We start from the raw sequence: 19,034 nt of genomic DNA, 5'->3' as shown, positions 1-19,034 counted from the left end.
GTTCGGAGCTACTAGAGCAGCGCCGTGCCGTGGAAAGGTGCGAGAACACGGACACGAGAGACAGGCGGTTCGACAAAGCATCCATCTCCTCTAGCGGCGAAAGATAAATTTTTGTTTACAAATTTGCAGTTGAACACTGCTACAAAACTATAAGCCCTGGTGTATTTCAGAACATTCCTGTCGCTTCATACTCTTGTTATTTCTAGAGACACTTTGGAAAAGAGGGCTGGCACGGGTAGCGAAAAAAAAAGCAAAAAATGAAGACAGCCAGAGTTCCCAGGCGGTCACCGATCCGAATACTAAAGTTGTTGCTTATCGTCGGTGATCGGGCGACAACAGTTGATTTTTTTTTTAATTTTTTATTTATTTAGTTAGTTTTTGGAATTTATCGCTCTTACAAAACAGTAGGCTCTGACGCACTTCAAGAGCACATCTGTCGATTCGCAGTGTTTCGTTACTTTCAAGGTGTTCTAGCACTCTTCCTTCGCGCATTCTTGCTCAAACTGAATTTATTACTGTAATTTCGTATCTTACGTTTAATACAGTAGTTTAAAATGCTCGAGGAAGCATCTTTGTCACACCTGAGAGTTAGTATGAAAAGAGGGCTGGCCGGTGTAGCGAGGTAAAAAGGAAAAAATGAGAGGGAGCCAACAGCACCCGGTGTTCCCAGGCGGTCACCCATCCAAGTACTAACCGGGCCCGATGTTGCTTAACTTCGGTGATCGGACGAGAACCGGTGTATTCAACATGGTATGGCCGTTGGCGTCCTTATACTGTATCCGCACAGCAGAAGAAGGCTTCGCCTCTCCTCCCAACACACGCAATCGCCGTTTTTCGGTGGCACATTTGACGCAAAGCACGTCCTTCCACCTCGAAGGCGACGCGCAGTGCGGCGCGCCGCCACGTGGGTCGGACGCACAACACAGCTGCTCGTTGCACCGCCTGTCATTCGTTTGGTGCGTGCGGCCTCCGACACTCGCGGGAGACGCACCTTGTTCTTGTTATCCGGCGCAGGGCATGCGCGCGGCCGGGCGGCGGGGGGACTGCGCGGGGTGTGGCAGTGTCCTGCTGGACCGACGGAAGCTTCCTCACCTGCCCGACACACGCCGCGATTCCAGATATTTGCGTAATTCGCTCGCCTGTCCCCTCCCCTTCCGTCCCGACTTGTCCCGACTGCCGCTCGCTGCCGCTCGGGTCGCGGTCCATATGGCTGCACAAGCACGAGAAACATCTGCGAGATGGGCGCGGGCCGAACCGGCGTGTCTGGGGCGCCGTGTGCGGCCGTTCGGAGCTACTAGAGCAGCGCCGTGCCGTGGAAAGGTGCGAGAACACGGACACGAGAGACAGGCGGTTCGACAAAGCATCCATCTCCTCTAGCGGCGAAAGATAAATTTTTGTTTACAAATTTGCAGTTGAACACTGCTACAAAACTATAAGCCCTGGTGTATTTCAGAACATTCCTGTCGCTTCATACTCTTGTTATTTCTAGAGACACTTTGGAAAAGAGGGCTGGCACGGGTAGCGAAAAAAAAAGCAAAAAATGAAGACAGCCAGAGTTCCCAGGCGGTCACCGATCCGAATACTAAAGTTGTTGCTTATCGTCGGTGATCGGGCGACAACAGTTGATTTTTTTTTTAATTTTTTATTTATTTAGTTAGTTTTTGGAATTTATCGCTCTTACAAAACAGTAGGCTCTGACGCACTTCAAGAGCACATCTGTCGATTCGCAGTGTTTCGTTACTTTCAAGGTGTTCTAGCACTCTTCCTTCGCGCATTCTTGCTCAAACTGAATTTATTACTGTAATTTCGTATCTTACGTTTAATACAGTAGTTTAAAATGCTCGAGGAAGCATCTTTGTCACACCTGAGAGTTAGTATGAAAAGAGGGCTGGCCGGTGTAGCGAGGTAAAAAGGAAAAAATGAGAGGGAGCCAACAGCACCCGGTGTTCCCAGGCGGTCACCCATCCAAGTACTAACCGGGCCCGATGTTGCTTAACTTCGGTGATCGGACGAGAACCGGTGTATTCAACATGGTATGGCCGTTGGCGTCCTTATACTGTATCCGCACAGCAGAAGAAGGCTTCGCCTCTCCTCCCAACACACGCAATCGCCGTTTTTCGGTGGCACATTTGACGCAAAGCACGTCCTTCCACCTCGAAGGCGACGCGCAGTGCGGCGCGCCGCCACGTGGGTCGGACGCACAACACAGCTGCTCGTTGCACCGCCTGTCATTCGTTTGGTGCGTGCGGCCTCCGACACTCGCGGGAGACGCACCTTGTTCTTGTTATCCGGCGCAGGGCATGCGCGCGGCCGGGCGGCGGGGGGACTGCGCGGGGTGTGGCAGTGTCCTGCTGGACCGACGGAAGCTTCCTCACCTGCCCGACACACGCCGCGATTCCAGATATTTGCGTAATTCGCTCGCCTGTCCCCTCCCCTTCCGTCCCGACTTGTCCCGACTGCCGCTCGCTGCCGCTCGGGTCGCGGTCCATATGGCTGCACAAGCACGAGAAACATCTGCGAGATGGGCGCGGGCCGAACCGGCGTGTCTGGGGCGCCGTGTGCGGCCGTTCGGAGCTACTAGAGCAGCGCCGTGCCGTGGAAAGGTGCGAGAACACGGACACGAGAGACAGGCGGTTCGACAAAGCATCCATCTCCTCTAGCGGCGAAAGATAAATTTTTGTTTACAAATTTGCAGTTGAACACTGCTACAAAACTATAAGCCCTGGTGTATTTCAGAACATTCCTGTCGCTTCATACTCTTGTTATTTCTAGAGACACTTTGGAAAAGAGGGCTGGCACGGGTAGCGAAAAAAAAAGCAAAAAATGAAGACAGCCAGAGTTCCCAGGCGGTCACCGATCCGAATACTAAAGTTGTTGCTTATCGTCGGTGATCGGGCGACAACAGTTGATTTTTTTTTTAATTTTTTATTTATTTAGTTAGTTTTTGGAATTTATCGCTCTTACAAAACAGTAGGCTCTGACGCACTTCAAGAGCACATCTGTCGATTCGCAGTGTTTCGTTACTTTCAAGGTGTTCTAGCACTCTTCCTTCGCGCATTCTTGCTCAAACTGAATTTATTACTGTAATTTCGTATCTTACGTTTAATACAGTAGTTTAAAATGCTCGAGGAAGCATCTTTGTCACACCTGAGAGTTAGTATGAAAAGAGGGCTGGCCGGTGTAGCGAGGTAAAAAGGAAAAAATGAGAGGGAGCCAACAGCACCCGGTGTTCCCAGGCGGTCACCCATCCAAGTACTAACCGGGCCCGATGTTGCTTAACTTCGGTGATCGGACGAGAACCGGTGTATTCAACATGGTATGGCCGTTGGCGTCCTTATACTGTATCCGCACAGCAGAAGAAGGCTTCGCCTCTCCTCCCAACACACGCAATCGCCGTTTTTCGGTGGCACATTTGACGCAAAGCACGTCCTTCCACCTCGAAGGCGACGCGCAGTGCGGCGCGCCGCCACGTGGGTCGGACGCACAACACAGCTGCTCGTTGCACCGCCTGTCATTCGTTTGGTGCGTGCGGCCTCCGACACTCGCGGGAGACGCACCTTGTTCTTGTTATCCGGCGCAGGGCATGCGCGCGGCCGGGCGGCGGGGGGACTGCGCGGGGTGTGGCAGTGTCCTGCTGGACCGACGGAAGCTTCCTCACCTGCCCGACACACGCCGCGATTCCAGATATTTGCGTAATTCGCTCGCCTGTCCCCTCCCCTTCCGTCCCGACTTGTCCCGACTGCCGCTCGCTGCCGCTCGGGTCGCGGTCCATATGGCTGCACAAGCACGAGAAACATCTGCGAGATGGGCGCGGGCCGAACCGGCGTGTCTGGGGCGCCGTGTGCGGCCGTTCGGAGCTACTAGAGCAGCGCCGTGCCGTGGAAAGGTGCGAGAACACGGACACGAGAGACAGGCGGTTCGACAAAGCATCCATCTCCTCTAGCGGCGAAAGATAAATTTTTGTTTACAAATTTGCAGTTGAACACTGCTACAAAACTATAAGCCCTGGTGTATTTCAGAACATTCCTGTCGCTTCATACTCTTGTTATTTCTAGAGACACTTTGGAAAAGAGGGCTGGCACGGGTAGCGAAAAAAAAAGCAAAAAATGAAGACAGCCAGAGTTCCCAGGCGGTCACCGATCCGAATACTAAAGTTGTTGCTTATCGTCGGTGATCGGGCGACAACAGTTGATTTTTTTTTTAATTTTTTATTTATTTAGTTAGTTTTTGGAATTTATCGCTCTTACAAAACAGTAGGCTCTGACGCACTTCAAGAGCACATCTGTCGATTCGCAGTGTTTCGTTACTTTCAAGGTGTTCTAGCACTCTTCCTTCGCGCATTCTTGCTCAAACTGAATTTATTACTGTAATTTCGTATCTTACGTTTAATACAGTAGTTTAAAATGCTCGAGGAAGCATCTTTGTCACACCTGAGAGTTAGTATGAAAAGAGGGCTGGCCGGTGTAGCGAGGTAAAAAGGAAAAAATGAGAGGGAGCCAACAGCACCCGGTGTTCCCAGGCGGTCACCCATCCAAGTACTAACCGGGCCCGATGTTGCTTAACTTCGGTGATCGGACGAGAACCGGTGTATTCAACATGGTATGGCCGTTGGCGTCCTTATACTGTATCCGCACAGCAGAAGAAGGCTTCGCCTCTCCTCCCAACACACGCAATCGCCGTTTTTCGGTGGCACATTTGACGCAAAGCACGTCCTTCCACCTCGAAGGCGACGCGCAGTGCGGCGCGCCGCCACGTGGGTCGGACGCACAACACAGCTGCTCGTTGCACCGCCTGTCATTCGTTTGGTGCGTGCGGCCTCCGACACTCGCGGGAGACGCACCTTGTTCTTGTTATCCGGCGCAGGGCATGCGCGCGGCCGGGCGGCGGGGGGACTGCGCGGGGTGTGGCAGTGTCCTGCTGGACCGACGGAAGCTTCCTCACCTGCCCGACACACGCCGCGATTCCAGATATTTGCGTAATTCGCTCGCCTGTCCCCTCCCCTTCCGTCCCGACTTGTCCCGACTGCCGCTCGCTGCCGCTCGGGTCGCGGTCCATATGGCTGCACAAGCACGAGAAACATCTGCGAGATGGGCGCGGGCCGAACCGGCGTGTCTGGGGCGCCGTGTGCGGCCGTTCGGAGCTACTAGAGCAGCGCCGTGCCGTGGAAAGGTGCGAGAACACGGACACGAGAGACAGGCGGTTCGACAAAGCATCCATCTCCTCTAGCGGCGAAAGATAAATTTTTGTTTACAAATTTGCAGTTGAACACTGCTACAAAACTATAAGCCCTGGTGTATTTCAGAACATTCCTGTCGCTTCATACTCTTGTTATTTCTAGAGACACTTTGGAAAAGAGGGCTGGCACGGGTAGCGAAAAAAAAAGCAAAAAATGAAGACAGCCAGAGTTCCCAGGCGGTCACCGATCCGAATACTAAAGTTGTTGCTTATCGTCGGTGATCGGGCGACAACAGTTGATTTTTTTTTAATTTTTTATTTATTTAGTTAGTTTTTGGAATTTATCGCTCTTACAAAACAGTAGGCTCTGACGCACTTCAAGAGCACATCTGTCGATTCGCAGTGTTTCGTTACTTTCAAGGTGTTCTAGCACTCTTCCTTCGCGCATTCTTGCTCAAACTGAATTTATTACTGTAATTTCGTATCTTACGTTTAATACAGTAGTTTAAAATGCTCGAGGAAGCATCTTTGTCACACCTGAGAGTTAGTATGAAAAGAGGGCTGGCCGGTGTAGCGAGGTAAAAAGGAAAAAATGAGAGGGAGCCAACAGCACCCGGTGTTCCCAGGCGGTCACCCATCCAAGTACTAACCGGGCCCGATGTTGCTTAACTTCGGTGATCGGACGAGAACCGGTGTATTCAACATGGTATGGCCGTTGGCGTCCTTATACTGTATCCGCACAGCAGAAGAAGGCTTCGCCTCTCCTCCCAACACACGCAATCGCCGTTTTTCGGTGGCACATTTGACGCAAAGCACGTCCTTCCACCTCGAAGGCGACGCGCAGTGCGGCGCGCCGCCACGTGGGTCGGACGCACAACACAGCTGCTCGTTGCACCGCCTGTCATTCGTTTGGTGCGTGCGGCCTCCGACACTCGCGGGAGACGCACCTTGTTCTTGTTATCCGGCGCAGGGCATGCGCGCGGCCGGGCGGCGGGGGGACTGCGCGGGGTGTGGCAGTGTCCTGCTGGACCGACGGAAGCTTCCTCACCTGCCCGACACACGCCGCGATTCCAGATATTTGCGTAATTCGCTCGCCTGTCCCCTCCCCTTCCGTCCCGACTTGTCCCGACTGCCGCTCGCTGCCGCTCGGGTCGCGGTCCATATGGCTGCACAAGCACGAGAAACATCTGCGAGATGGGCGCGGGCCGAACCGGCGTGTCTGGGGCGCCGTGTGCGGCCGTTCGGAGCTACTAGAGCAGCGCCGTGCCGTGGAAAGGTGCGAGAACACGGACACGAGAGACAGGCGGTTCGACAAAGCATCCATCTCCTCTAGCGGCGAAAGATAAATTTTTGTTTACAAATTTGCAGTTGAACACTGCTACAAAACTATAAGCCCTGGTGTATTTCAGAACATTCCTGTCGCTTCATACTCTTGTTATTTCTAGAGACACTTTGGAAAAGAGGGCTGGCACGGGTAGCGAAAAAAAAAGCAAAAAATGAAGACAGCCAGAGTTCCCAGGCGGTCACCGATCCGAATACTAAAGTTGTTGCTTATCGTCGGTGATCGGGCGACAACAGTTGATTTTTTTTTAATTTTTTATTTATTTAGTTAGTTTTTGGAATTTATCGCTCTTACAAAACAGTAGGCTCTGACGCACTTCAAGAGCACATCTGTCGATTCGCAGTGTTTCGTTACTTTCAAGGTGTTCTAGCACTCTTCCTTCGCGCATTCTTGCTCAAACTGAATTTATTACTGTAATTTCGTATCTTACGTTTAATACAGTAGTTTAAAATGCTCGAGGAAGCATCTTTGTCACACCTGAGAGTTAGTATGAAAAGAGGGCTGGCCGGTGTAGCGAGGTAAAAAGGAAAAAATGAGAGGGAGCCAACAGCACCCGGTGTTCCCAGGCGGTCACCCATCCAAGTACTAACCGGGCCCGATGTTGCTTAACATCGGTGATCGGACGAGAACCGGTGTATTCAACATGGTATGGCCGTTGGCGTCCTTATACTGTATCCGCACAGCAGAAGAAGGCTTCGCCTCTCCTCCCAACACACGCAATCGCCGTTTTTCGGTGGCACATTTGACGCAAAGCACGTCCTTCCACCTCGAAGGCGACGCGCAGTGCGGCGCGCCGCCACGTGGGTCGGACGCACAACACAGCTGCTCGTTGCACCGCCTGTCATTCGTTTGGTGCGTGCGGCCTCCGACACTCGCGGGAGACGCACCTTGTTCTTGTTATCCGGCGCAGGGCATGCGCGCGGCCGGGCGGCGGGGGGACTGCGCGGGGTGTGGCAGTGTCCTGCTGGACCGACGGAAGCTTCCTCACCTGCCCGACACACGCCGCGATTCCAGATATTTGCGTAATTCGCTCGCCTGTCCCCTCCCCTTCCGTCCCGACTTGTCCCGACTGCCGCTCGCTGCCGCTCGGGTCGCGGTCCATATGGCTGCACAAGCACGAGAAACATCTGCGAGATGGGCGCGGGCCGAACCGGCGTGTCTGGGGCGCCGTGTGCGGCCGTTCGGAGCTACTAGAGCAGCGCCGTGCCGTGGAAAGGTGCGAGAACACGGACACGAGAGACAGGCGGTTCGACAAAGCATCCATCTCCTCTAGCGGCGAAAGATAAATTTTTGTTTACAAATTTGCAGTTGAACACTGCTACAAAACTATAAGCCCTGGTGTATTTCAGAACATTCCTGTCGCTTCATACTCTTGTTATTTCTAGAGACACTTTGGAAAAGAGGGCTGGCACGGGTAGCGAAAAAAAAAAGCAAAAAATGAAGACAGCCAGAGTTCCCAGGCGGTCACCGATCCGAATACTAAAGTTGTTGCTTATCGTCGGTGATCGGGCGACAACAGTTGATTTTTTTTTTAATTTTTTATTTATTTAGTTAGTTTTTGGAATTTATCGCTCTTACAAAACAGTAGGCTCTGACGCACTTCAAGAGCACATCTGTCGATTCGCAGTGTTTCGTTACTTTCAAGGTGTTCTAGCACTCTTCCTTCGCGCATTCTTGCTCAAACTGAATTTATTACTGTAATTTCGTATCTTACGTTTAATACAGTAGTTTAAAATGCTCGAGGAAGCATCTTTGTCACACCTGAGAGTTAGTATGAAAAGAGGGCTGGCCGGTGTAGCGAGGTAAAAAGGAAAAAATGAGAGGGAGCCAACAGCACCCGGTGTTCCCAGGCGGTCACCCATCCAAGTACTAACCGGGCCCGATGTTGCTTAACTTCGGTGATCGGACGAGAACCGGTGTATTCAACATGGTATGGCCGTTGGCGTCCTTATACTGTATCCGCACAGCAGAAGAAGGCTTCGCCTCTCCTCCCAACACACGCAATCGCCGTTTTTCGGTGGCACATTTGACGCAAAGCACGTCCTTCCACCTCGAAGGCGACGCGCAGTGCGGCGCGCCGCCACGTGGGTCGGACGCACAACACAGCTGCTCGTTGCACCGCCTGTCATTCGTTTGGTGCGTGCGGCCTCCGACACTCGCGGGAGACGCACCTTGTTCTTGTTATCCGGCGCAGGGCATGCGCGCGGCCGGGCGGCGGGGGGACTGCGCGGGGTGTGGCAGTGTCCTGCTGGACCGACGGAAGCTTCCTCACCTGCCCGACACACGCCGCGATTCCAGATATTTGCGTAATTCGCTCGCCTGTCCCCTCCCCTTCCGTCCCGACTTGTCCCGACTGCCGCTCGCTGCCGCTCGGGTCGCGGTCCATATGGCTGCACAAGCACGAGAAACATCTGCGAGATGGGCGCGGGCCGAACCGGCGTGTCTGGGGCGCCGTGTGCGGCCGTTCGGAGCTACTAGAGCAGCGCCGTGCCGTGGAAAGGTGCGAGAACACGGACACGAGAGACAGGCGGTTCGACAAAGCATCCATCTCCTCTAGCGGCGAAAGATAAATTTTTGTTTACAAATTTGCAGTTGAACACTGCTACAAAACTATAAGCCCTGGTGTATTTCAGAACATTCCTGTCGCTTCATACTCTTGTTATTTCTAGAGACACTTTGGAAAAGAGGGCTGGCACGGGTAGCGAAAAAAAAAGCAAAAAATGAAGACAGCCAGAGTTCCCAGGCGGTCACCGATCCGAATACTAAAGTTGTTGCTTATCGTCGGTGATCGGGCGACAACAGTTGATTTTTTTTTAATTTTTTATTTATTTAGTTAGTTTTTGGAATTTATCGCTCTTACAAAACAGTAGGCTCTGACGCACTTCAAGAGCACATCTGTCGATTCGCAGTGTTTCGTTACTTTCAAGGTGTTCTAGCACTCTTCCTTCGCGCATTCTTGCTCAAACTGAATTTATTACTGTAATTTCGTATCTTACGTTTAATACAGTAGTTTAAAATGCTCGAGGAAGCATCTTTGTCACACCTGAGAGTTAGTATGAAAAGAGGGCTGGCCGGTGTAGCGAGGTAAAAAGGAAAAAATGAGAGGGAGCCAACAGCACCCGGTGTTCCCAGGCGGTCACCCATCCAAGTACTAACCGGGCCCGATGTTGCTTAACTTCGGTGATCGGACGAGAACCGGTGTATTCAACATGGTATGGCCGTTGGCGTCCTTATACTGTATCCGCACAGCAGAAGAAGGCTTCGCCTCTCCTCCCAACACACGCAATCGCCGTTTTTCGGTGGCACATTTGACGCAAAGCACGTCCTTCCACCTCGAAGGCGACGCGCAGTGCGGCGCGCCGCCACGTGGGTCGGACGCACAACACAGCTGCTCGTTGCACCGCCTGTCATTCGTTTGGTGCGTGCGGCCTCCGACACTCGCGGGAGACGCACCTTGTTCTTGTTATCCGGCGCAGGGCATGCGCGCGGCCGGGCGGCGGGGGGACTGCGCGGGGTGTGGCAGTGTCCTGCTGGACCGACGGAAGCTTCCTCACCTGCCCGACACACGCCGCGATTCCAGATATTTGCGTAATTCGCTCGCCTGTCCCCTCCCCTTCCGTCCCGACTTGTCCCGACTGCCGCTCGCTGCCGCTCGGGTCGCGGTCCATATGGCTGCACAAGCACGAGAAACATCTGCGAGATGGGCGCGGGCCGAACCGGCGTGTCTGGGGCGCCGTGTGCGGCCGTTCGGAGCTACTAGAGCAGCGCCGTGCCGTGGAAAGGTGCGAGAACACGGACACGAGAGACAGGCGGTTCGACAAAGCATCCATCTCCTCTAGCGGCGAAAGATAAATTTTTGTTTACAAATTTGCAGTTGAACACTGCTACAAAACTATAAGCCCTGGTGTATTTCAGAACATTCCTGTCGCTTCATACTCTTGTTATTTCTAGAGACACTTTGGAAAAGAGGGCTGGCACGGGTAGCGAAAAAAAAAGCAAAAAATGAAGACAGCCAGAGTTCCCAGGCGGTCACCGATCCGAATACTAAAGTTGTTGCTTATCGTCGGTGATCGGGCGACAACAGTTGATTTTTTTTTAATTTTTTATTTATTTAGTTAGTTTTTGGAATTTATCGCTCTTACAAAACAGTAGGCTCTGACGCACTTCAAGAGCACATCTGTCGATTCGCAGTGTTTCGTTACTTTCAAGGTGTTCTAGCACTCTTCCTTCGCGCATTCTTGCTCAAACTGAATTTATTACTGTAATTTCGTATCTTACGTTTAATACAGTAGTTTAAAATGCTCGAGGAAGCATCTTTGTCACACCTGAGAGTTAGTATGAAAAGAGGGCTGGCCGGTGTAGCGAGGTAAAAAGGAAAAAATGAGAGGGAGCCAACAGCACCCGGTGTTCCCAGGCGGTCACCCATCCAAGTACTAACCGGGCCCGATGTTGCTTAACTTCGGTGATCGGACGAGAACCGGTGTATTCAACATGGTATGGCCGTTGGCGTCCTTATACTGTATCCGCACAGCAGAAGAAGGCTTCGCCTCTCCTCCCAACACACGCAATCGCCGTTTTTCGGTGGCACATTTGACGCAAAGCACGTCCTTCCACCTCGAAGGCGACGCGCAGTGCGGCGCGCCGCCACGTGGGTCGGACGCACAACACAGCTGCTCGTTGCACCGCCTGTCATTCGTTTGGTGCGTGCGGCCTCCGACACTCGCGGGAGACGCACCTTGTTCTTGTTATCCGGCGCAGGGCATGCGCGCGGCCGGGCGGCGGGGGGACTGCGCGGGGTGTGGCAGTGTCCTGCTGGACCGACGGAAGCTTCCTCACCTGCCCGACACACGCCGCGATTCCAGATATTTGCGTAATTCGCTCGCCTGTCCCCTCCCCTTCCGTCCCGACTTGTCCCGACTGCCGCTCGCTGCCGCTCGGGTCGCGGTCCATATGGCTGCACAAGCACGAGAAACATCTGCGAGATGGGCGCGGGCCGAACCGGCGTGTCTGGGGCGCCGTGTGCGGCCGTTCGGAGCTACTAGAGCAGCGCCGTGCCGTGGAAAGGTGCGAGAACACGGACACGAGAGACAGGCGGTTCGACAAAGCATCCATCTCCTCTAGCGGCGAAAGATAAATTTTTGTTTACAAATTTGCAGTTGAACACTGCTACAAAACTATAAGCCCTGGTGTATTTCAGAACATTCCTGTCGCTTCATACTCTTGTTATTTCTAGAGACACTTTGGAAAAGAGGGCTGGCACGGGTAGCGAAAAAAAAAGCAAAAAATGAAGACAGCCAGAGTTCCCAGGCGGTCACCGATCCGAATACTAAAGTTGTTGCTTATCGTCGGTGATCGGGCGACAACAGTTGATTTTTTTTTTAATTTTTTATTTATTTAGTTAGTTTTTGGAATTTATCGCTCTTACAAAACAGTAGGCTCTGACGCACTTCAAGAGCACATCTGTCGATTCGCAGTGTTTCGTTACTTTCAAGGTGTTCTAGCACTCTTCCTTCGCGCATTCTTGCTCAAACTGAATTTATTACTGTAATTTCGTATCTTACGTTTAATACAGTAGTTTAAAATGCTCGAGGAAGCATCTTTGTCACACCTGAGAGTTAGTATGAAAAGAGGGCTGGCCGGTGTAGCGAGGTAAAAAGGAAAAAATGAGAGGGAGCCAACAGCACCCGGTGTTCCCAGGCGGTCACCCATCCAAGTACTAACCGGGCCCGATGTTGCTTAACTTCGGTGATCGGACGAGAACCGGTGTATTCAACATGGTATGGCCGTTGGCGTCCTTATACTGTATCCGCACAGCAGAAGAAGGCTTCGCCTCTCCTCCCAACACACGCAATCGCCGTTTTTCGGTGGCACATTTGACGCAAAGCACGTCCTTCCACCTCGAAGGCGACGCGCAGTGCGGCGCGCCGCCACGTGGGTCGGACGCACAACACAGCTGCTCGTTGCACCGCCTGTCATTCGTTTGGTGCGTGCGGCCTCCGACACTCGCGGGAGACGCACCTTGTTCTTGTTATCCGGCGCAGGGCATGCGCGCGGCCGGGCGGCGGGGGGACTGCGCGGGGTCTGGCAGTGTCCTGCTGGACCGACGGAAGCTTCCTCACCTGCCCGACACACGCCGCGATTCCAGATATTTGCGTAATTCGCTCGCCTGTCCCCTCCCCTTCCGTCCCGACTTGTCCCGACTGCCGCTCGCTGCCGCTCGGGTCGCGGTCCATATGGCTGCACAAGCACGAGAAACATCTGCGAGATGGGCGCGGGCCGAACCGGCGTGTCTGGGGCGCCGTGTGCGGCCGTTCGGAGCTACTAGAGCAGCGCCGTGCCGTGGAAAGGTGCGAGAACACGGACACGAGAGACAGGCGGTTCGACAAAGCATCCATCTCCTCTAGCGGCGAAAGATAAATTTTTGTTTACAAATTTGCAGTTGAACACTGCTACAAAACTATAAGCCCTGGTGTATTTCAGAACATTCCTGTCGCTTCATACTCTTGTTATTTCTAGAGACACTTTGGAAAAGAGGGCTGGCACGGGTAGCGAAAAAAAAAGCAAAAAATGAAGACAGCCAGAGTTCCCAGGCGGTCACCGATCCGAATACTAAAGTTGTTGCTTATCGTCGGTGATCGGGCGACAACAGTTGATTTTTTTTTTTAATTTTTTATTTATTTAGTTAGTTTTTGGAATTTATCGCTCTTACAAAACAGTAGGCTCTGACGCACTTCAAGAGCACATCTGTCGATTCGCAGTGTTTCGTTACTTTCAAGGTGTTCTAGCACTCTTCCTTCGCGCATTCTTGCTCAAACTGAATTTATTACTGTAATTTCGTATCTTACGTTTAATACAGTAGTTTAAAATGCTCGAGGAAGCATCTTTGTCACACCTGAGAGTTAGTATGAAAAGAGGGCTGGCCGGTGTAGCGAGGTAAAAAGGAAAAAATGAGAGGGAGCCAACAGCACCCGGTGTTCCCAGGCGGTCACCCATCCAAGTACTAACCGGGCCCGATGTTGCTTAACTTCGGTGATCGGACGAGAACCGGTGTATTTTTTTTATGTTTTTTACCGGTGTATTTTTTTTGTATTTTTTTAAATTTTTTTTTATTTTTTTTATTTTTTTTTTTGGACTGTCGGATTCCGTTGGACACATGAATATTTTAAAACAAAATCATCTTCTTCTCAGATGGTATGTGGTCCTCTTCCACAGAAAATGAAGAAAGAAAAGGAATTTAGTTCGGAATTCGTGGACGGTATTCTTTCCGCCGCCGGTTCAACACTCTGCTGGTTTGTCAACTAAAGTCCAATTCTACTTAAAAGGAAAATCTTCTGCTTCTTACCGAGCGTGAGTCTCCCCGGTTGAGGAGAGAATTTGTCGTGCGCATCACACGAATGAAATATAAATTCACATAAAGTAATCAAATAAAATCTCGACAGTCCGGAATGGAAAAAAAACAAAAAACTCTTCTGCAATCATGAACGTTTCACATACAACAGGCCATATCGTTTAAAATTTCTCATGAAGCCTCGTGAACTAAATTAACGTTCTCAAAATTAAAAGAACATTCCTCTCTTGCAAATAAAACCTGATAGGCCCTAGTTGTTTTGATGGCACAATCCATCAACCATAACTCAAACAAAGCAAGTAAAGGTGAAAAAATAAGTAAAAAGTGGAACGCGGGAACTCAGTAAGTGTCACTTCAAGGTGTTGTCCGCAGGTGTATTTCATATCCGTAATTCAAGGCAGCCTTCAAAAAATTTGCAAACAGTTCGCGAAATTTAACGCAGTCTTTCAGTTTCACATACTGGGTCCACAAATAGTCGAGGTATATCAAAGGATCAGTGACAGCCATATCTATAAGGGCATAAATCGTATGCCCTAAGATCCAGACAGTGGCATTGTTCTTCGTCCGCGGGAAGGCTTTGAAGTTAGGCACTACCACACGACGAACAGACACGAGGTGAGGTGGTGTTCTATTAATGTGAGCTACCATTCGCTGACACAGCCGCCATATCGTCGACACCGATGCACATTCAATTCGATGTTCCCGTGTGTCCACATCTCCACATCTTCCGCAGTTGGCAGAGGGGAGGAGATGAATGTCAGCAAGTCGCTGGTTCGTCGCTAAGGTGTTGTTGACGATTTTGAACCATAGCGCACTCACGTCCGATGGTAACACCGGGTTGTTGATGTTGGCCCACACCTTCACCCATTCCACTGTGGGGTTCCGGAGCACTAGTTTATGAAGCGGTGGTTGTCCAGTCAGGGCAACGTAGAGGCCGCGGGCGGTCCTGTGCCTGTCGGTAGCCGTTGACAGAGCGTAGCTTCTCGCTAAAAAGTACTCCCGTATGTAGGACATCTTGTACGGGATGGCCGCAAGAGAAAGGGGGGCGACTTCAGAGTGTGGGCGGTAGAGCTCCAGAAGTGCCGCGGTGGTTCCTGTCGGGATGTCGGACTGCAGGGTGGCTGTCCGGTGGACGAGCAGCGCGTCGCACTTGCGTGGAACGTCGGTGAAACCGAGGCCGCCCAGTTGCCTGTCGATGGCACAGGTCGAAGCCTTGACTTTAAAAATTTCATGCCGCCACAGGAGCCAGTAGACCGCCTGCGAGATCGCCCTCCCTATCTGCTTCGGAACACTAAGCAATTGGGCGATGTACCACGCATTTGATAAGATGAAAGTGTTAATAACCGCCACACGTTGATGTAAGTTGAGTCGGCGAGCTGAGTGGCTACGACATCGGGCCTTCACAGTACCAAGAGTTCGCCTCCAGTTTAAAACTTGCATTTTTTGTGGGCACGCTACTATGTCGAGTCCTAGAATTTTGTGGGTGTGCACAACGCGGAACCAGTCCTGTTGAGCATACAGTCCCCGCCGACCCAGCGGTACTAACACTGTTTTCCGCGTATTTAGAACGGCGCCAGATGCACGTTCGTATAACAGCAAAACATCGCGCACTCTGTCCAAGTCGTGTGTCCGCCCGATGAAAAGTCCCACGTCGTCAGCATAGGCAGCACATTTGAGAGAGACCTGACAGACCTGGACACCTTCAATGATGCGACCGACTGCGCGCAAAAACGGGTCGAGCGCAATGACGAATAGGAGCATTGCTAAAGGACAGCCCTGCCTGACCGACCTTGTGATAGGGATGGGCATAGACTGCCAACCATTGATTACAATCGTTGAAGTCGCCGACGTTAACAGATTCCTTAAAGCGGTGAGAAAGTGGCCGCCGAAGCCCAGTTTTGTCATTACGGAGAAGAGATAATCGTGTCCGATACGGTCAAATGCATTGGCAAAGTCGATGGAGAGAATTCCAGCGGACAGGCCGTTTATGGACGCGTACGCGACCACGTCTCGATATGAAGCCACCGCATGAAAGATGCTGCGACGTTTCACACCACACGACTGGAACGGACTGATGACCTTGTCCATGACCACACTGAGTTTCGTTGCAAGGCACCGCGCCGCCAGTTTATAATCTGCATTTAAAAGTGTGATAGGGCGTAGCGCCTCAACACGGCATGCTGTCGGTGTCTTTGGAATCAAAATAATACGCCCTTCAACGAACTTTGAAGGGACCGCAGCACCACGAACAATTTCATTTATCATGGTCGTCAATGTCTCACCGAAGATATCCCAATAAGCCAGGTAAAATTCTACTGGAAGACCATCTGGACCTGGAGACTTCCCCCGACGACACGAGCGCAACACATCTTTCACATCGTCCAGTGACATCATCTCATCCAGAGACTGTCGGTCAGAGTCGGAGATGACAGTATCCAATTCATCTAACAGAAACGAAAGTGCTACATCGTCGACAGCAATCCGTCCGAACAATCTCTTAAAATGGTCGGAGACGTGGGGAACGATCTCATGCTTCGCCGTGAGACGAGCACCAGTGTCCGTGATGAGAGCGGTAATGACTTTCCTCCGCACCGACCGTTTCTCGCGTGCCAAGTGGTAAAGCGTTGGCACCTCTTCAAGTGTTGCACACAGCGGTCGGCTCCGGATCAGAAGTCCTTTCGCCTTTTGGAGTTGAAGATTGAGTATCTTATTTTTAATCCTACGTAAACGTGCGCGTAAGTTTTGACCGGGCGCCACGGGTGCATCCAGCGCATCTTGTAGGCACTGCTGATAAAAGGCAATGGTGCGCCTCTCCCAAAACGACACCTCCCTTGCATACCGCATCGCAACATTGCGCAACTGCGGTTTGGCTAAGTCGACCCACCATTGTAAGACTGAGGCATAACTTCCCCGTTTTTCAAAACAAAGCTGCCACATATTTTGAATCTCGCAACGTAAAGCGGCGGCAGACAGATGACGGGTATTGAGTTTCCAAACATGGCAAGGTGGCGCCTGCCTATTGGCCTGTAGGTGCATGTCACACACAACTCCGCAGTGATCACTAAATGCGACGGGATGTACCGCTACTCTCTGAAGACAGGGTTGAAGTGGCCGCGACACATAAATTCGATCAAGTCTGCTGGCACCGTTCTGGTAAAAATGTGTGTACTGCGTTGCGACAGGATGAAAATGACGCCAAACATCGATCAAGTCATTGATCACAATTAGTTGCGAAAGTTCCGGGCACATGCTAGCCGTTGGAAATTGATCGGCCGCGGCAGTAACACAGTTAAAGTCACCGCCGACTATTACATTGCGGGACGACGCAAAGAACGGAACCACATCTTGGTTAAAAAACACAGATCGAGCACGTTTGTGGTCGGTGCCACTCGGCGCGTATACATTAATAAAGGTGACATCCTGGATCGTACATGTAAGGAGGCGGCCATTCGGTAAAGATTGAACGTCAGTTGGTTGCAGTCCATTTTTATAAAGGACGGCGGTGCCACAAGTACCGTCAACATTTATGTTATAGATGACATCATAACCAGGAACGTTATCGAATCGCTTTACTGTAACTTCTTGGAGCAATGCAATGTCATAGCCTCCCAAAGTTAAAAAATCAATAAAACATGCAATCTTGTGCGCAGCTTGTATGCAATTGACATTTAGTGATAAAACTGAGAAAATCTTTAGATGTTGACGAGCGGCGGCCATTTAAAACACAGACACTCAAATATTAGCAAGAAATATGTGAAACGAAAGCTGCAGATGTTGCGTCTTAAGCCTGCCAATAAAATTGTCAAGAAGCGCTGCAATGCATCACGTAACACGTGGACAATACAGGGTAGAAAATATTCTTCATTGTGCAGGAACGCCAGAACAGAAATTCTCATGTGAAGTGGGCACGAACTGCAGCGCGTCCGCCTAAAAGCCGCTAATGAGATCCAGGGTCGTTCTCCTCCTGCTTCCACCAGGGCGTCTCCGCTGGTCGGTCGGTCTGTTGGGCGCGACCGCCAGCGGTGTCTGTGGACGTGGCCCCATTCGCTTGTGTTGTCGCTGTACCGGCGGCCGAAGTCACCGCGTGCCTGCACGTGCGCTGGGGGACCTGCTCGCTACTTTGCTCGCTTTTGCGCTTCGCAGCATGCGCACCCTGTTCGCGTGCCGTATTCAGTAGAACCTTGAGCTTTGCTGTTTGTTCCCTTATACGCTCCTGGCGCGCAGTGCTTTCAGAGGAAGGGGGGCACGATGTCGGAACCTCACTCTCACTGCCACTCTCTGATGCAGGGGTGCACGGCACATCATCAGACTGCTGACTCCTAGTACCCTTATTTTTATTTTTCTTCGTACGCCCTTTCCTCGGTGCGAGGGGAACCTCTTCAGGCTGAGGAGGCGGGGGTAAGGTGATGTCCATCGCTTCCGGAATAGTAACTGGTGAATGCTCCGAAACGTCTGGGATCTCCGTAGTAACTGCATCCGACGCTACAACAGCCGAGGACAAAATGGGAGCGTCCTCCATCCGGTCCTGTGGTGCCTCGACAGTAACAGTCACCTCACTTGGCACGTCCTCAGCACGAATGGGGTCGGCGTGTCGGGGATGTGGTACAGTGCCCGCTACGATTTCACTCAGTAGTGGCACAAAGTGGCCGCCGGTAGCCGCAGCGTCACTACGTGGGAGCTGCACGGGTCGTCGACGGGTACAGTCTGCACGTAAATGCTCAGTGGAATGACAAATTGAGCACGTGGGTGGCTGGCCGATATAAGTCACTTGAGCCCTACAGCCCGCAATCACTACATAAGATGGAATGTGTCTCTTTAAATCAATGCGGACACTACGTACGCCAATGTTAACCTGGTACCGGTACGCACTAGACCACTTTTCATTAACAATCGACAACACAACGCCGTACTGAGTTAGAGCACGTGCAATTAAATCGTTACCACATTCAGGAGGCACATTAAATACTCGGACCGTTCTAACGCCATAACCCGAGGGCACAATTTGAACATCACTGACTGTGCCATTGATATGCCGAAATTTACGCACGCCGCCAAATTTCTCAACAAACTTTTCACAGATGTCGCCGGAAAAGAACTTCAAAAATAGCGAATATTGCGCAAAATCCAATTGAAATGTGTCTACTAGATCTTCCGGGATTTTCAAATCTT

At 51.6% G+C, this 19,034-nt stretch overlaps 10 non-coding genes across 10 annotated transcripts; all 10 read right to left on the bottom strand.

The window, feature by feature from the left end:
• Nucleotides 1-645: 645 nt before the first annotated feature.
• On the bottom strand, nucleotides 646-764 carry LOC126356565 (5S ribosomal RNA). Its single transcript, XR_007565771.1, has one exon. It is a non-coding gene; the product is annotated as a 5S ribosomal RNA (ribosomal RNA).
• A 1,164-nt stretch (nucleotides 765-1,928) lies between these two features.
• Nucleotides 1,929-2,047, bottom strand: LOC126356553 (5S ribosomal RNA). Its single transcript, XR_007565770.1, has one exon. It is a non-coding gene; the product is annotated as a 5S ribosomal RNA (ribosomal RNA).
• Nucleotides 2,048-3,211: 1,164 nt separating this feature from the next.
• Nucleotides 3,212-3,330, bottom strand: LOC126356541 (5S ribosomal RNA). The gene has a single exon (XR_007565769.1). It is a non-coding gene; the product is annotated as a 5S ribosomal RNA (ribosomal RNA).
• A 1,164-nt stretch (nucleotides 3,331-4,494) lies between these two features.
• LOC126356530 (5S ribosomal RNA) lies at nucleotides 4,495-4,613 on the bottom strand. The gene has a single exon (XR_007565768.1). It is a non-coding gene; the product is annotated as a 5S ribosomal RNA (ribosomal RNA).
• Nucleotides 4,614-5,776: 1,163 nt separating this feature from the next.
• Nucleotides 5,777-5,895, bottom strand: LOC126356518 (5S ribosomal RNA). The gene has a single exon (XR_007565767.1). It is a non-coding gene; the product is annotated as a 5S ribosomal RNA (ribosomal RNA).
• Nucleotides 5,896-7,058: 1,163 nt separating this feature from the next.
• LOC126356496 (5S ribosomal RNA) lies at nucleotides 7,059-7,177 on the bottom strand. Its single transcript, XR_007565758.1, has one exon. It is a non-coding gene; the product is annotated as a 5S ribosomal RNA (ribosomal RNA).
• A 1,165-nt stretch (nucleotides 7,178-8,342) lies between these two features.
• LOC126356506 (5S ribosomal RNA) lies at nucleotides 8,343-8,461 on the bottom strand. The gene has a single exon (XR_007565766.1). It is a non-coding gene; the product is annotated as a 5S ribosomal RNA (ribosomal RNA).
• Nucleotides 8,462-9,624: 1,163 nt separating this feature from the next.
• LOC126356494 (5S ribosomal RNA) lies at nucleotides 9,625-9,743 on the bottom strand. The gene has a single exon (XR_007565756.1). It is a non-coding gene; the product is annotated as a 5S ribosomal RNA (ribosomal RNA).
• Nucleotides 9,744-10,906: 1,163 nt separating this feature from the next.
• On the bottom strand, nucleotides 10,907-11,025 carry LOC126356482 (5S ribosomal RNA). Its single transcript, XR_007565744.1, has one exon. It is a non-coding gene; the product is annotated as a 5S ribosomal RNA (ribosomal RNA).
• Nucleotides 11,026-12,189: 1,164 nt separating this feature from the next.
• On the bottom strand, nucleotides 12,190-12,308 carry LOC126356470 (5S ribosomal RNA). The gene has a single exon (XR_007565733.1). It is a non-coding gene; the product is annotated as a 5S ribosomal RNA (ribosomal RNA).
• Nucleotides 12,309-19,034: the final 6,726 nt, after the last annotated feature.

Source organism: Schistocerca gregaria, chromosome 3 (genome assembly GCF_023897955.1).
Source record: "Schistocerca gregaria isolate iqSchGreg1 chromosome 3, iqSchGreg1.2, whole genome shotgun sequence".
Classification (NCBI taxonomy): Eukaryota; Metazoa; Arthropoda; class Insecta; order Orthoptera; family Acrididae; genus Schistocerca; species Schistocerca gregaria.
Note: the sequence above shows the minus strand (reverse complement) of the source record. Positions and strands in the feature narration are given on the sequence as shown.